Source organism: Lepidochelys kempii, chromosome 6 (assembly GCF_965140265.1).
Source record: "Lepidochelys kempii isolate rLepKem1 chromosome 6, rLepKem1.hap2, whole genome shotgun sequence".
Lineage (NCBI taxonomy): Eukaryota > Metazoa > Chordata > Testudines > Cheloniidae > Lepidochelys > Lepidochelys kempii.
Genome location: NC_133261.1, coordinates 30,446,947 through 30,465,174, shown reverse-complemented (window position 1 = coordinate 30,465,174; position 18,228 = coordinate 30,446,947). Strand labels below are relative to the sequence as shown.

The 18,228-nt window shown below is 41.2% G+C and overlaps 1 protein-coding gene across 12 annotated transcripts in view; it reads left to right on the top strand.

Annotated features, from left to right (window-relative positions):
• KCNC1 (potassium voltage-gated channel subfamily C member 1) overlaps positions 1 to 18,228 on the top strand; it is a 198,347-nt gene that overhangs the window by 26,063 nt on the left and 154,056 nt on the right. The window lies entirely within an intron of this gene.

Below are 18,228 nucleotides of genomic sequence, written 5' to 3'. Positions count from 1 at the left end.
AGAAGAAGAACAGGGCTCTGTTCATGCCATATGTTGTCTGCCTTCATAGTTGCAGCTGGCCTAGTTTAGAGGAGTCCCATGAGACTAAAAAAATTTCTTCCTGAGTGTATTGACCCAGCTTTTGCTGTGGCATATAGGAATGGAACAGAGGTTTCAGGTTCAGGGAATACTATAGAAAAAATATGAGTCTGAACCATCAAAACCCTTGATTGTCTGGCTGTACCGAAAGAAGGACAGGAGACACTTGACATGGGTTTAATCAGACTGCAACTTTATTATTAGATGTCTGGGACTACACAGCAGATAAAAGTGTACAGTGCAGGTAACCCCATGTTTATTCCATAATTACCTGCGGGACTTTTATCAGCTTCTTCTTTTTTCATCCAGGTCCCTCTAGTGAATTCATTGCTGAGACCCTACCATATCCGGGAGCTTCCACCAGCTTCCCCTCTTTTTTCCATCCAGGTCTCTCCAGCAAATCCATTGCTGGGATCTTACCATCCACCCCTCACCTTGTAGGAGGGTTAATGCGGTTGGCTCCCTGCCGTATCAATCATAGGAGTCCCCAACCACCCCCGTTCGCTCCTTTACCAAATACCCCTTTTTAAGCCCTTTTCCAAGCCATTTATCCAGTTACTGTATACCTTCCCTATGGAGTGCCTGCACTGGACATCTGCCCTACACGTAAATAATGAGCTGCAATTCCATCTGAATCCACTGTGGGGAAGGCGAAAAAAACACAAATCCACCTAAGCCAATATGGTGGCAAGGGAAAAATTCCTTCCCAGCACAAACATAGTGCCGGTATGGACAGTGCAAAACTTGTGTCACTCCGCTGGTGGGGGTGGGGAGGAAAGGAGTGTCACACCCCTGAGCAACGTAAGTTAGATTAACTTAAGCAGTAGTGTAGACTTGCCCTAAGATAAGTTTTTACTACCACAGTATTTACACCTGTTAGCACGGCACTAACCAACATAGCTGAGCAGGGATGAGATGGATTCTACTCCTTCTTATGTATCAGCAGCAGAACGCTTAACTAAAATTCCCATTGTGGAACGTTTATTATTGCTAAGAGATGTAAAAGAATCCAACCTAGCTTTCCAATTCCAAACTGAGGGCTTTGTTCTGGAAGGCATTGAGAAACTATAAGGACAGGATTCCTAGCTGGTGTGAGCAATCATAGCACTGCTATGTTTGATGGAATAGCACCCATTAAGGATATGGCTCAAAACATGGAATTCCCTTATATTTTTAACAAAATAATTTCTCACAGTAGAGATGCAATGTCACGACTGAGATTCCATAGCTCCCACAGAAATTGTGGATGGTCAGCACCTTTCAGAATCAGGTCGTAAAGGAGTTCTCCGAGATGGGTTAAGCATTATAAAAAAAGTTTAAGCTGGAGAATACAGCAATTGTTTAGCTTTGATTCATTAGTATTAGTTTTCCATGGGGACATAATAATAATCCTTTGCGCTTCTATATGCCTTCTATACAAGGATCAACGCACTTTACATAACATTATATGACTTCTTACAACGTTCTTGTGAGGTCGATAAGTATTATTTTACCTATTCTTACAAATGTATAAACTGAAACACAGTAAGATTAAATTATTTGCCCAAGATCATACAAAAAAATCACAGGAAGAAGTAGGAATAGAATCTTGACTTCTAGTCCCATTGTTTCCAATCATCATACTAACCACAGATTTCAGTAGAAGTGTTACTGTGACATTACTAGCTTCCTGTTAAATAGTTCAAGAGGAGTGACATCCAAATCTAGGAGCACCTGTACAGTGTGTAATTCTGGTAAACAGTGTTCTAAAAACCTAGTGTTCCCCCTCCTATCTGCAAATGAAAGGACAGTAGAAAACTTTCACACACTCTAGGATGACCCACAACATTCTGTCCTTCCTTCTCCAAATATTTGTTTTTATTCCCTAGAAAATAAAGGGATAAACTAAGCTGTGGAAACTCAAGCAAAATTATTTACAGATTAATTGTCATGGTCACAGCAGATACCATGCTCCTGCCCCATCTTCCCGCAAGTTTATTGTGTAAACATCCTAGATTCATTTTATTAACAAAACAATTAGTGCCCTGGAATATCCAACCTTTACAAGCTAAAGGCCTAGGGATGGAGGATTGCAGGGGTGCTGGAACAATTTTTATAGTGCGGGTGCTGAGAACCATTGAACCAAACTAAACCGTGTACATGATGGAAACCACTTCAAGATGGAGGTGCGACAGCACCCCCAGCAACCCTAATTCCAGCACCTATAGAGGACTGTACTAATCCCCTCACCATTGCTGCTCCAGCAGGAGGCCAGGAGCCACTGGCCAATACAGCCCCCAAAGTGGGCAGATATGGCCAGAGAAGAGGCATGGCCAAGGGACTCACACGATGTGCTGGTAATTCACCACAGGTGAGGCTGTTCTGTTCTGAAAAAGAAATGTGAAAGTGGCTCCATCTTAGTCACAGACCTTCTCTCTCCATGGGAGGATTCAGTCATATCTGCTAACTTTAGTGACAGCCAAACCCCCTGGGAGGGTTGCAGTGCAAACATTGCCTATCACCCCGTCTTTCCCCAGCATGAGTGCCCCACTGACGCAGATGCCCCCACCCCCTTGCTGGTGAACAACAGTTGCAATTTGGTCCCTCCCCCATACCATGCTAGTTAAGTGCTTGAATGAAGGCCATAGTCTAGAAACTAAAGTCCAGTATGTCCGGAAACATCCAACAGAACTTCCTGTTTAATCGCGGGATTTCCTGTCTAATAAGAAAGAACATTAAATAGCACCAAAATACCTTCATCTTCATTCTTCAGATTGTGCAAGCAGATTTCCTAAGGAATCTATTTTAAATCCCACATACTTTGGATTTACAGCTGTATGCATTTCAGTTGCTGCCTGCACACACGTTTATAAGCCTACTTTAGTTTATCAGTTGGGAACAACTCGCTCACGGGGACCATTAAACCTCAGAGCCATTGCCAAAGAGCAGTTTGGGAAATACATTCTGCCAACCTAAAATTCCTGCTGTAGTATCAATTGGATAAAGCATTCTTCACTTCCTCTCCTGCAACTCTTGAGTAGTTTTGCTGTACTCTGTTTAACAGCTAACTCCTTTCACCCAGAGGGGGCTGGTACTTCACTCGTGGACAGAGTGATTCTTCTGTACGATTTGGAAAGCACTTAGGGATCTTCCTGGATGAAAAGCACTACATGAACGTTAGATCACTAATGCTGTAAACCCCATCTTGGAACTATTTCCAGGCTTTTTGGAAGGTTGAAGAAGAGAAGTTTGTATATGTTCTTCTCCCTTCCCATGCATAGTACCCTCCCTCCCCTTTCACTCCCCCTCAGTGTTGGCCTTTCAAGGGATTCACTTTAAGGAAACATTGGGATTTTACAATTTAGGATTTGATTTTGTTCTGAACTTAAAGATATAAAATAATTTCTTCATTCAAGAGGATCCAACACTGTTTGGGATTTTAGTTTTTTTTTTAATCTTTCTAGTAATTTTCTGACCATCAAGTTGACATTTAAATATTATATATCATCTCCATAGTGCACTCTTCCTGATCGTTATTTTTATTTATTGTCTCTATTAGGGTAGTACCCAGAGGCCCCAATTGAAAATCTGGGCCCACTGTGCTAGGTACACATAAGTCACAGTCCCTGCCATGAATAACTCTGAGGCTAAATAGACAAGACGGACAAAAAGTGGAAGAAAAGAAGTATTATTATCCACATTTTGTAGATGAGGAACTGAGGGCACAGGGAAGTTGAGGGTCAGATTTTCTAAAGAACTCAGTACGAGCAGATTCAGACAATGACTTTTATAAAAACTAACCTATCCGAGAAATATTTCCCTTTTTCCCTCAGATGTGGAATTCTCCTGCCCTCAGAATTATACTTCCTGAGACCCAGGAAAAGTAAGATTCAATCCTGCAACAGTGACAGGATTACGTTGGTTTCTCACAGCTCCCCGGGGCTAAAAATAGGAGCTTTATACCAATGGAGAGAAAAGATATTCTCTTCTTTCTGATGGGTCCCAGCATTCACTTGTAGCCCCAGATGGTCTTCAGATATTTACTGCATCTTAGAATCATGACATATTTAGATATAGAAAAACTATTTATAAATTTTTTTTTGGCTCCTTCTGAGTTCTCAAGAGTTGGACTCGTGGTAATTAAGGAACTTGCCTTTACAGGTGGAGTGATATAACAAATAGTTCCTAAAAAATTGTAGAACTCTATAAAACATTCTTAAAATAATTTTCTATAAGATGTGTCATATATATAGACTCCGTCTGATGTAAAGATTTTATTGATACTTACTTGGGATGACTGGCGTAACTTTGCCACTTTTTGACTAAAGTCAGTGGATATTCTACTCATGTAGACACAGTCTTTATAGCATACCAAATTATCATTCTTGTCACACACGCACTCTCTCTCCCTCTCAAACACACACACACACACACACACTAAAAGAAATGGACCTGGGTGGGGGGAAATAACATTGCCAAAATGCCCTATTTCTCAAAGGTTTGTGTATATATATATAATTTTTCAGCACTCATATACTGTATTTTTGTTTCAACTATCAGAAAAACCTTTCTTAGTTGTAATTAAGTAGACAGTCTAGTTAATTATAAAACTAACTTGCACATAGATGTGAAATATAAATCAGCATAGGTGCAATTCAGGAGATGAGACAGTTAGCTACAAAGTTAAGTGTGGACTTAGGTGGCCTGTATATTCCTACAAATTTTGACTATCCACTGTTGTTCCACTTAATCTGGAGTGTTTAGTTTAAATACAGTTTGCTGTGGGTTTGTTTGTTTGTTTATGTATAAATGACTTCTATGTTTCTCTGGCACATACCAACAGCATTATACAAACAAGGGGTTGGCGCTAAGTCCTTATGCCTCCTTAACTTTGTTATTTCCTGATTTCTGAGTATGCAAGGTAACCATGCAAATGTAATGTTTCCTCCAAAATATTTTTAAATTGAATATCCAAGGTGTGGATTTTTTATTTATTTATTTTAAACAAGAAAAGAGAAATTCCATAATGGGGAGCTGTTTTGCTGAAAGCCACTGGAGCAACCTCTCTCAGACACTTTACAAAGTCCATTGGAGGGAACCAGTCTTGTAGACCTGAGGCGTGGGGTATATATAACCTTGCAAGATGCACAGTAAATAAGGCAAGTGTTTCTCTAGATCTGTTTCATTCATTGCACGCCTTTACTAAAGTTTTCACTGTTCAGCTAAGTTAGGTCAGCGTGCATTCACAGCCTTAGTTCCCCTCAGCAGAACATTTTACATGCTTAGGGAGAAACCTCTGTTTAAAAAGTACTGCTTGTGCGTGTACTGTGGTTTTAAACTGGTCATAAGTCCATCAATTCAAAACCAATTAGCCTTGGGACACTCAGAGACCTTTCTCCTCAGTGAGGGCTGTCATCCTGACAGATTTCAGTTTTCTACCTCACTCCTCCTCAAGGCTAGAGCTGATCAAAACACTGCATGTATTTTGTTTTCTAACTAGAGATTACCCCCCACTGTTCTCATACTAAAAAGGGCTAGCCAATATTTGTTAATATTTAAGCAGAATACTTTTGGGCAGAGACAAGGCCTGGAAACATTTAAGCTGAAAAGTTAACGTTTTAAGCAACTGAAAACTGGAACTACTTGCCTACTTTTAACTATAACAATTTAGAGGTTGCTGCTGCACCTGGTATAGATGACATATTAGGCTGGATAGATGAATATATAAGACCTGGAATAAGACTGAAGAACTTCCACTGAAGTTGGGTTCTGTTAGAGCTAATTTTTTCCCAAAGGGTCTTGAGAATGCCCCGTTTATTTGGAAAATGTAGGAATAGTACTAAGCACTTATACAGTACTTTCCATTTTCCAAAGGACTGTACAACAATATAAAAGAATTAGACATCACATTACCTGTACATTATACAAAGCTACTTGAAACAGATATTTCTCAGGAGTCTCACTCTACACACGTCTCCAGTTTGCATCCCTCTGTAAACAGAAACAATGAAACCTAAAGCTGTTTCTTCATTTTTGACCAAAGCAAAATGCATTAGCAACCACTGAGTTGCAGTTGTCACTTCCAATGCAGTATCTAGGATGTTATCCATATAATCTTTATACCTAATCTTTCTAGGTATTTGCAATTTGCTATTCACTGGTGTGTTCCATCATTGCTGATAGTGAAATCATTTAATAGAAGCAGGTAGTGGGGTAGGTGACAGGCTGATTGATAACAAGGTCTCCACTTGGAGCAATGCTATAATAGGAGACAGACGTCTGGAGCAGCTTGCAGGCAGAGTTCTGTTCGAATTTTCTGCACCCAGGAGACGTTATCACAGAAATCATCACCATGCAATCTGGCATCCACCAAACAAGAAACCACCACCACAAACATAACCCAACCTCATACATTTTCTTAGGGAAAAAAAATGAGACCCCTTCATTCATGGCCCTCAAAGCGATTTCTTAACCCATAAAAATGTAAGCCCTCTATAGGATACTTCACACTGTAATGACACTCGCACATATCCTTTCCTCTCCTCTCCTACCAGTAATTACCACTTTATAAGGATCTTAGTTTCGCCTGTTGAAGGGTGCCAAAAAAAGAGAATTGACTTTGGAACAATCTGTATTTTAAATACAATCTCTTATATGTCACGACTTTGGCGGAGATATTGGTGCCATCAAAATACAAACACACATATTACATTTAGGGCCTGCTCCTGGCCCAGTGAAATAAATGGCAAAATTCATTTGGCTGCAATGGGAGTAGGATCAGACAAATCTTGGGGACAAAAGGCAAACTTTGCCTCCTCTAGGTTTCCATAAAAACTTGGGTACAACAGAATCAGTGTGGGTCTACTGCACAAACAGGGAAGATGGAGAAGATTGGAGGCACCTGTGTAGGGGATTCACACAACATTACTGCCCAGGTTAAAGCTCCCGAGTGCTGTGGCTTCCCTCTCCATATCTGTCCAGTGTTTGCACCTACTTGGAGATTCCAGAACATCTGACAGAATATACCTGCTATCCACTGCTATGAGAAAACACTGTTTTCACTTCACATGTACTTGCTTGCAAAACCGTAAGGAGAGAGCTTCATGGATGGGGAAGTGGAGGGTATAAAGAGGCAGGGGCTGGGGCAACCGCAGCTCTCGCCAGCATTGTTTGCCCTGTCAGTCTTGTGGTTAGGGTTACCACCTCTGAAGTACCAAAAAAAAAAAAAAGGGGGGGGGTGGGAGGGGACATCTGGGATGATCCTGAGACCATAACTGGTCAGCTGGTGGTATGTCCTGGGAAAATCTGTAAGGGTGCTCTGTACATCTACCTCAGAAAGGGACACACCTCGGAAAACCTGGAAAGGTGGCCACCCTACTTGGGGAGCTTGAGTTAACATTAACCCACTTTCCTCCTCCTTTCTTTAAACAGACTCGGAGGGATGGTTATGCAAAAGTAACCCACACAGGGGATTACAGGATTCCCTACCCCCTAACCTAATGCATAAAGATAAGTTGTGGGTGGTAGGCAATTCTAGCTGAAATCTTCCCGGCCTCCGTCCAGCTCTATAATCTGCATTCATTCCTAATTTAATAGTGGCACAAGGGAGAGGTTTAGGCAAAAATCTTAATTGCATAGTGTGTTCAAATGGATATAAAACAAAACTGTTTTCCTACCAAGGATTGTGAGACTCTGCTCCACCAGCATGTTACAGCCTCCCCAACCTATGAGCAGACGGACAGAATTTGTACATTAGTGGTTGTCTTTCTTAATGAAGCAGAGCTGCATCTTCCATTGCCATGTGTTGTTGCAGTTGCTATGGTAACACCTGAATGAATAGCGGAGGAAGTGGTGGCATAAAATCTGTGTAAACAGATAGCATGTAAGTGAAGGCTGCCTTTTGGTGGGCTTTATACCTACACACACTCCTTTTGCTACACGGTTGTGCATTTTTAAAAGATATTTACTGGGTCACAGAGTATAGCATCCCTGAATTTGCCCCTTTTAAAAATTACGTATTACTTGAATTGTGGTAGCATCCAGGAGCCCCAGGCACAGACCAGAACCCCACTGGGCTAGTTGCTGTACAAAGACAGAACAAAAAGAGAGATTGTACAGTCTTTGAGTGAGAGAGAGAGAGAGACTAAGTAAATGTACTATGTGGCATACTTTATACACCATCTCTCTCTAAAAAAAGAAAGGAGTCCTTGTGGCACCCTAGAGACTAACAAATTTATAGTCTCTAAGGTGCCACAAGTCCTCCTTTTCTTTTTGCAGCTACAGACTAACACGGCTGCTACTCTGAAACCTCTCGCTCTGATGTCTAAACACACTGTCAACTTGGGACCAAAGCAAAGGGGTTTTATTAGTCCAGAGAAAACTCGTGTAATTTAAAATTAGAAATACACAATTCAGACCAGCACTTGGCATCACAGGCTGTGTCAGTCTTTGAGCTAGAGAGAACCACGGGATCTGTCAGTGTGCAGCAGCTGGAATAAAGAATCATCTTTGTATTCACTGCAGCTGAATCCTGTCTCTTCTCTGCTACTATTTTTTTTAATCACTCTCTAAATAATTATCGATTTGATTTTGCCATCACCAACCTTAAACACCACCGATGCATTATGTGGGCTTAGCACGCAGGAAGTCGCACTCAGCAGCTCAATCTATATACATTCTGAAATTTTATTTGCTGCTTGTCTTTTTCGTTGCACACGTTCAGTGAAACAGTCACAGCAGGAAAATGTTTAATGCTAATTCAACCTTATATTTCTTATTTTAAATGAGACCGACAAATGGCTATAATAACTGGCTTGTTTTCAGCTGTAGACTTGGCGAGCAGTGGATATTTCTGATGTATTAAGCAGCTCTTTTGCTTCAAGTTGTTAGAAGAGTACCTGCCATGAGTGCAGGACAGAGGAGGAATAAACCAACTGTAAAAAGGCAGGTGACTAGAACCACAGCAGAAGCAAACACAGCTATTAGGAATATCTAGTACTGCAGACATTTTAGTTAGTGAAAATGAACCTATGAATAATTTTCCAAAGTTGGTTCAGGGATCATTCTATTTATATTCTTCTAGTACTAACCATGGGTCTGATCATGTTTTCCTTTCTTGGATAAAACTCCCATTGACTGTAGGACTTGGATCTAGCATTTTATCAACATTATACATCCTTTTAAGGTGGTACTGATTGCCTCAGGGATTTAGTGACATGACACAGATCCCTTCACCTCTATCTTCAAAGGATTCAAACTATGAACAAACTTCCAGAGGGGATTAGGTGAATTTGGATCCTGCCCATTCTACCACAAACCCCGATCTTTGACAAAGCCTTTGCCATAACAAGAATGACATTCACAACACTGACACCCCCTTCTCCCTACCCAATTTCACCCCTCCCTTTGGCCTCCCTCAAGCAGAACCACAACCCTACTGCGAACAGAGCTTTAATACCCCCCAAAGGGAGAAGAGCCAGTGTCTCCATGAAGTTCATTAGGGATTGTGAGACTGCTAACCACATTTACATAGAAGATACTCAAGTCCTGACGTGATGGATGGTGATATAAAACTCTAATGTAGAGAAATAGATAGGTTCACCAAACATCCATCCAGTTAGTTTCAATAAAGAGTTAAAAGAATGAATGGGCATTTGAGACTGAAGTACCATACGCCCCCCCAAAGGTGCTTGCTGCAGGCCAGGATAGAAGCGTTGCTTACACTGGTACTATAGGTACTAGGTTTTCCATGTTCCCAACCTAGCACCTTCCACAACACCAAATTCATTTAGAAACACATGGGCCAGATCCTTAGCTGGTATACATCCGTGTAGCTCCACTGAAAGTAGTGAAGCAATGCCAATTGACACCAGCTAAGGATCTGGCCAACACACTTCTAAATAGAAATCTTTTGGAGAAAAACAAAATTCTTGATAACCAGCGAAAGCTTCAAAACAATAAATCTAGATCCTCTCATTGCTGAAGCTGTTCTTTATGGAGAGCAATAGTTGAATCACAACTCATCTAGCAATTTCTTTGCTATACACACACACACACACACTAGCTACCTACAGTAAATAAAAGAGACAGAAAATGCAATGAAATGAAAGATAAGAGCAGGAGAAACTCTTCTTCATTCCCTTTTTATTGAAAGAGGTCTGATGTGTGTATTTATCTCGGGAAGTAAATTCAGGGCAGGATGCCAAACGTATGCAAGCACTTCAAAGTGACTGAAAAGAAAAGATGATGAGGGTCAGGCTCCATATCTTTCATTTAAAAGGGCAGTTTAAAATTCAGAGTTCAGAATTTGAGTGCACAGAATTTAAAACCTTAGGCAACTCAAACTGCCTTTCGAAAACAAGTTTGCAATGGATCAAGCTATTGCTCCCCCAGCCCTGCTGCTCTACTTAGAAGAATTTTCTTAGAAGAGTTGGCAGATACTACATCTGCAGCATGCCAAGTTAGTGTAATAGCTTCAAACCCAGCCTCTGGTTTGTTAAATTTCTTCAGAGTTCCCACGTTTCACTGACCTCTAGCTACAGCATAATTTGTCCAGTCATGCAAGTTACAGTAGACGGAAGACAAATGAGTTTGAAATGATTTTCAAAGGTAAACTTAAACTCCTGAACTGTTTTTCGAATAACGTTCATCACAGTCCATGCTTGTTTTACAATATGCATTTTAGTCTACAGGGAGATTGTCAGTATCCTCTTTAAAAGTGCCAGTAATTGCTCAGAGACTTCTATTAGGTCTCATAGTCCAATTCCTAAGGATCATATTTAAATGGGACTGCAATAATTAGAGAGTTATTAACCAAACAATTTTCCGGCCTCAGTGAATGACTGAGTGAAATAGGATGCTAGCCTTCCAATGGATTGAAACACTTCTGCACCTGCTAACTCTTCCAAGCCCACACCTGCTCCTACCTAAGTCAAGAATAGATTTACTCCCAAATTCAATGAGAGCAAGATTGAGCCATCTATTATGGACACCATTTACTGTGCTGGTTGTACAGCCTAGAAAGATATACCATGGGGATTCTGTCTGAAAATCCCAGCGGTTCTCCTGTTGCACCCAAATACTACAAAGGCTGCTTAAATGAGCTGCCCCTGATGCAGTGCCTGAATGGGGTCAGTGCATTGTAATGGCGATTTCTATACTCTGCTGCAGCACTCAAATAATCCAAGAAGGACTCTCTGTACGGTAGCTGCATTTATAACCTACGTACAACTTTGTATTTTATGCCATTAATTTACACGAGAGAGACTCTGATACACACCAGATGCAGCCAATAGGGCTGTCTTACGAGGCAGCGCTGCTTTATGGTTTTAACGTTTTCTTTCACATCAGTCAAGTGCTATTCCAACCACCCTGTTGGCTGCTTGTCATTGCTCTGGGTGATGTCAGCATGTCACCACCAGAACTGCTGCAGAACTGTGAGCATATTGCAGTCTGCCTTGCCTAGTAATAAGGGATAGGCCCCCTGCAAGGCAGACAGCAGTACACTTACAGCTCAACAGCTGTTCCAGTGGCGACAGGCTGACATCACCCAGAGTGGCTGTGACAGCCAACAAAGTGGAAGCAATGAGGCTGCCCAGCACTGCAGAGAATTGGCAAAAAAAACTAGAAAGACGTAAAATCCCAAAGGCCACACTGAAGATGTCCCCTATGGATTAGCTTCCTTTTAAACAATTACAGCTGCACATCTGCCATGTGTCAGCTGGGACAGGAATACTTCTTCAATGTTCCCCTCTGCAGCTTCTCCTTGGCTCTCTCAGTAGGACCCCATGATCTCTATCCTCCTTCTGTCTGAGTCCCTCTCCAATTTCCCACCTTCTTCCCCTTTCCTTCTCCTCCCTCCTCCTCCAGTCTCTTCCCCCCGACACACACCTCTTTCAGCTGCAGGAAGACTTCATGTGCCTCCTGCCTGAAAGCATAATGCAATGCGAAAGGCTGGGCTTGGTTAACCTATTGATTCAGCTCTTCTGCTGGACATGCTGCCTTATGATCGACTGTCAACTTTCAAGCCTACAGGGAAGGAGACAAAGCAGCAAAGTTACTGTGCTAGTAGGTGAATCCAGCTCTGAATCTCCAACATCACTGTCCAGATTTCACACAAGGGCAGGGGGCCAATCTACATTCAGGAAAGACAACATCATACTATGTCCTCTGGGTTCAGGCCACATCTTTTGCTTGCCCCGAGGTCACAAGGTAATATTCTGTTTCTTAGAAAAACTAATAGACAAGCCACTGAGCAAAGCTGCAGCTTGTCATGAACAGCTTAGTGCTCAGTCAGAGCCTTGTACTTGCTGGGTTGTCCATGGAAGTTATTGAAGGCTATGTGGGCTAGACTTAAATAATTAGGCACCTAGTGGAATTTTCAAAAGCTCCTGAGGAGGTTAAGTGCCTAGCTCCCATTGATTTCAATAGTGAACTACAGTGATTTCGATGGGAGTTAGGTGCCTTCCCTGCTGAGGTGCTTTTGAAAACCCCACTAGGTGATTATCTGTATTGTTGGGCATCTAAATGCCTTTAAAAATCTGGTCCTGTGTGTTGCAGACGTTTTCAACTGCACAACAGCAACTTCCATGCTTTACCAACAGCTATTTCAAAACCCAGATGGAAAAGAAAAGAAAAGAAAAAAACTCTTTATGAGTAGCTGCAGGTGATTTTTACTGAGGTCAACAAATTTTGTCAAACAGGAAAACATGTAGTTTGCGTGTCAGCTACAAACATGCTAATTATTTAGTCTGCATTTTACCACGTCAAGAGCAATGCATGTATCATCTGTGTTTTATTCAATTATGTGAAGTCATATCATGTCACATCATTCATCTACACAGCCCATAACCTGCCATTCTGAATGATCTTCAAGTAGTTCAGCAGATAATGTTAACTCCTGGTTGATATTTACTGTAACGATTAGACAGTGACAAATATAATATCTGTGTCACAACTCAGAGCTAACAAAATGAACCTTTTGCACCAAGCAAGCAGAAAGGAGAAGCAGATTTTTCAAATGACCAACAAACAGTTCAAGATACAGTGGATTTTAAATTTCACATCTATTAGTTGTGCTATACCACTGAAGTCAGTGGGAGTTTTGCCCCCTGACTGCAATGGGAATAGAACCCATACTCTGTATTCCATTCCCTATTATGCTAAACCAGATGAGTCCTGGCAATGTCTGGAATGGTAATATAGTCTTCTGTGCTCCACTAATATTACATAAGATAACAGTCAAAATCCAGTTTGGCCATGTGAATTCACATCCATTAAAGACCAAGAATAGGGAAACAGGGGAAAGAGGTAATGATTGATTAAGAACCAGCAATAGCAGCAGGGTCCCAAGATGTATGACCCCGACCAAAATCTAAAACCAATAAATCTTGTACGATTTAAAACCCAGATGAATCATGACCCAAACCAAGAATCCAAAAGTAGCTGGCAGATTCCCAGAGCAGAGGAAAAAAAAGCAATGAGGAGTGAGAAAAAAGTACTATAAAATCCTCAGTTATTTAGGGCATAACTGATGAAAAGAAAAAAAAAAGATTGGAAATTCCCCCAAAGTTGCCTTTTACCTTAATATTTATAGCAGCAACCACATTGCATGGATTATTTTACACACAACTTCTTGTCCTCTCCCTGATTTACCTGCTTTCCTCGACACATTCTGCACAGAGCTGTTTAAATAATAATTGGATATTTTACATTTAGATTTTTCCTCTCTATAATGCCCCTTCGTAAAGATCACTCTAATACGACACCTACAGCATTCTCACTCCTAATCCGTTATGCAGTTCCTCCATATAAAATACGTAGCTCATTACACAAACACCCAAAAGATTTGTTCTGTTTTTTAAACAGTCATCCAGACAGACACTAGACAAGATAATACATATTACCACTTTAAGACTAAAGTTTCCTCTCAGAGATACACAGAGCTCAACTTCGGTATTCTGCTCTTCATACACATGATTTAGATAATGGCATAGAGAGTGCACTTATAAAGTTTGTGGACGATAACAAGCTGGGATGGGTTGCAAGTGCTTTGGAGGATAGGATTAAAATTCAGAATGATCTGGACAAACTGGAGAAATGGTCTGAAGTAAATAGTACAAATGCAAAGTTCTCCATTTAAGCAGGAACAATCAGTTGCACAAATACAAAATGGGAAATGACTGCCTATGAAGGAGTACTGTGGAAAGGGACCTGCGGGTCATAGTGGACCACAAGCTAAATATGAGTCAACAGTGTAACACTGTTGCAAAAAAAGAAAACTTCATTCTGGGGTGTATAAGCAGGAGTGTTGCAAGCAAGACATGAGAAGTAATTCTTCCACTCTACTCTGTGCAGATTAGGCCTCAACTGGAGTATTGTGTCCAATTCTGGGCACCACATTTCAGGAAAGATGTGGACAAATTGGAGAAAGTCTAGAGAAGAGCAACAAAAAATGATTAAAGGTCTAGAAAACATGACCTATGAGGGAAGATTGAAAAAATTGGGTTTGTTTAGTCTGGAAAAGAGAAAACTGAGAGGGAACATAATAACCATTTTCAAGTACATAAAAGGTTGTTATAAGAAGGAGGGAGAAGAATTGTTCTTCTTAACCTCAGAGGATAGGACAAGAAGCAATGGGCTTACATTGCAGCAAGGGAGGTTTAGGCTAGACAGTAGGAAAAACTTTCTAACTGTCAGGGTGGTTAAGCACTGGAATAAATTGCCTAAGGAGGTTGTGGAATCTCCATCACTGGAGATTTTTAAGAGCAGGTTAGACAAACACCTGTCAGAGATGGTCTAGATAATACTTAGTCCTGCCATGAGTGCAGGGGACTTAACTAGAGGACCTCTCGAGGTCCCTTCCAGTCCTATGATTCTATGCAGAACTCCCAGTGCCATCAGTGGACATTCCACACAAGTAGGAAGAGCAGAATAATGGGCTGCTGTCCTAGTGAGCAGACCTGAAAGGAGAATTTTTCCCTTTGACAACAGACAGTCACAATATCTATCAATTGTTTTGCATAGTATCTTTAATAAATTGTCTAACAAAGTGCTTTACGGAATTAAAGCAACGTAAAAATGCAGGCAGATGGGGAAAAGAAAAAAGAGAACTATAGACTGGAGAGAACTAAACACTGGAATGCGTTGCCTAGGGAGGTGGTGGAATCTCCTTCCTTAGAAGTTTTTAAGGTCAGGCTTGACAAAGCCCTGGCTGGGATGATTTAATTGGGTATGGGTCCTGCTTTTGAGCAAGGGGTTGGACTAGATGACCTCCTGAGGTCCCTTCCAACCCTGATATTCTATGATTCTATGATTCTAGACAAGGTACAAAGAGATTTTGCAGCTGAGCTTTGAAATGAAATGGAAAGACAGACACAGATTCAGGATGGTGGATCCAAATGACAGGAGATGCAGAGGAAATGGTTCTCTACCAATATATTGCATGGAGCAACAGAAAACAGGCCAGGGCTAGGATAACAGGAAAGGGAGTAGATTTTCCAATCTATCTTACAGACATTGTCTATAAGACTTTGGAGGGTTTTAAACGAGCAGAGGAATATTGCAATGGGCCAATACTTCAAAAATGTATTTGACTATAGTTGATAGTGATATGAAATCATGAGCCTGATTTTCCAATAGTGTAGACATACAGCTACATGCCTAACAGACATGTGCAATTATTTCAATCGCATGTGCAAACTGAATAAGTGTGAGTGCAAATAACTGGCTGCATTTGCATGGGCCATGTTCCAGTTGGTCATGGACTCTCATGAAAGTTAGGTACAATGAGATTTCATGTATTTTGCACATGGATTTCTGTACCTAATTTGCCTGGGTTGGCAGCAAAATGCACCAGGCTTCTGTATGTAAAGTGTGTAAGTGTGTGTGTGTGTCTCTGTGTGTGTGTGTGAGAGAGGGGGTGGGGGCGGGGAGTTAGGACAATTTTGTTACACTCAACCCTTCTGCCAAGGTTACTCAAACATACTGTGGGTTTACTGTTTTTATTCTAGGTGAAACTGTTCAACAGAAAGCTTTGTTCCTATGATACCAGTGTGCAATCATGACCTACAGATACCCCATTCAATTCCTCCAGTAAAAGCTGAGAGCATTGAGTACACTTGAGACCACAGAACACTTTGAGGGTCATTATTTATCACCCTTCATCAAAGGGGAAGTGATTAATTTTTTATGACAAACAAGTCAATACAGCAAGAACACTTTTTGCTACATGCAGCAGCTTTATGAACTGCTGGGAGAAAATGAGATGACCCACTGGGTAGCAAGAAACCTTTTATTTACTTTGTGAGGAAAATGATAGTATAGGCCTCTTATTGTGTTGTAATATTTAAGGCAAAATGCAGCCAGATTTAATAGAAAGGTGACACTGAACAGCACAAGACTCAAACCGTTCTTCCTCTCACAGGGCTTGTAAATAAATACAAAGGGGAAAAAATAGAATGAGAAAGATGTTCTTTGCTCGCTTACCTACTCTCACCCCCAATAAAATAGCATAATCTAAAATATGTCTAGTCAGAGTGAACCATGGCAGTTTAATTTCATTCTAATTCAATGAGGTTTGTTGTCCTGTTTAGTAATTAGCCAATTTCCTCAGCAAAAAGCCATGGTGTAGCCATATTGCTTTTCAGAACCAATTTATCTGTACAATTCTTCCTCTCCAAACATTAGCAGAATGGAGTAGTCTTTTTAAGATATCCACTTCTAGTTTAAAGGGTTTCAAAAGGGGTCACTGACAGTAGCATTTGACTGAGGAGCAAATTCCTTCTCCCTCCAGTGTTGCTCGGTATCATTACTAAATGCAGGGGCAGTGACTCACTCAGAAACACTGTTTTAGTTGGCTTTAGTTTCAGATATCTGCTTTGTGATGGCTCCAAAGTGCAATGGGGCATTGGTCCAACGTGGGTTACAATCTCAGTTTGAGGTTTAAAGGGACAATGGCAGCACTCAAGACCCAACAGTGAATATTCTGGTCCCACAGATACAGGATGGGGGTGGGGATGACCTGGCCAGCTAGTCCCCAGAAGATCCTTATCAGATGGGTTTGGCAAGAATGGACCTACTTGCTGGCCCTCCAAAGGAGCAGTATGGAGAGTGGACTGACTGATCCCTCCTCATCTCCTGAACATCAGAGAAGGAGAGGAGAGTAGTTGATCATCTTGTAAAAATGTCAGAAGTAAAAGAATAAATGGCAACTGAGACTCCCCCACCCATTGTTACTGGAGAGTCTTGTTTCAGAGTAGCAGCCATATTAGTCTGTATCCGTAAAAAGAACAGGAGTACTTGTGGCACCTTAAAGACTAACAAATTTATTTGAGCACAAGCTTTCGTGAGCTACAGCTCACTTCATCGGATGCATCCAATGGAAAATATGGGCAATGTCCTTTGGGAAGCTAGGTGGGGATAGCACACTTTTTCAGATAGAAAGCTAACAGTATTTCTGGGGCTGTAAGAGTACAAATTTTATTTGTAGCCAAATACTTTTTTCCTGCTACCCCAATTTCTTCCTCTCTGTGGCATTTCTAACATGCCTATCTCTCAGTGATACTACAGGAGGCCTAGAGTGTGAGCTGAGAAGTGTTTTCCAGAAGTGGAAGGTGGAAAATGCTACATTCAGATTAATTCCAGCCAGGTTCATTTAACATCTTAAAAATGACTCAATTTCTCAGACATCCTGCATAAGAACTGGACTGCTGCAGAAGGTTATGGGCATGGAACACTCAGGGCCAGTGGAAATGCTGTGTTTTTCTATACTTCGCTAAAAATTACAGCATCGTTCACGTGAGATATGCCATTTTTAATGCAGTAAACATCATTCCATTTTCATAGCAATTATGGAGCAGCATTATCACCTGTGGAATTTTATCAGTGGCAGATCTGGGACTTTCATAAAGTGATTTAATTACTAGCCAATTGGGATGAAATCCTCACTCCACTGAATTCAACAGCAAAACTCCCATTGACTTCAGTGGATATGTCTATGTTGTAAAGCAAGAACATGCTTGAGCTCAGGTTCAAGCCTCACCCCCCTTGCCTCTACACTACAATTGTGCTAACCCAGGGTCCCAGGACTCTGCAGGGCTGGAAGGTCTGAGCTCAAATTAAACCAGGACCCAGGCTCCAAGCCCTACTGCTTTTCAGTATAGATGCAACCTC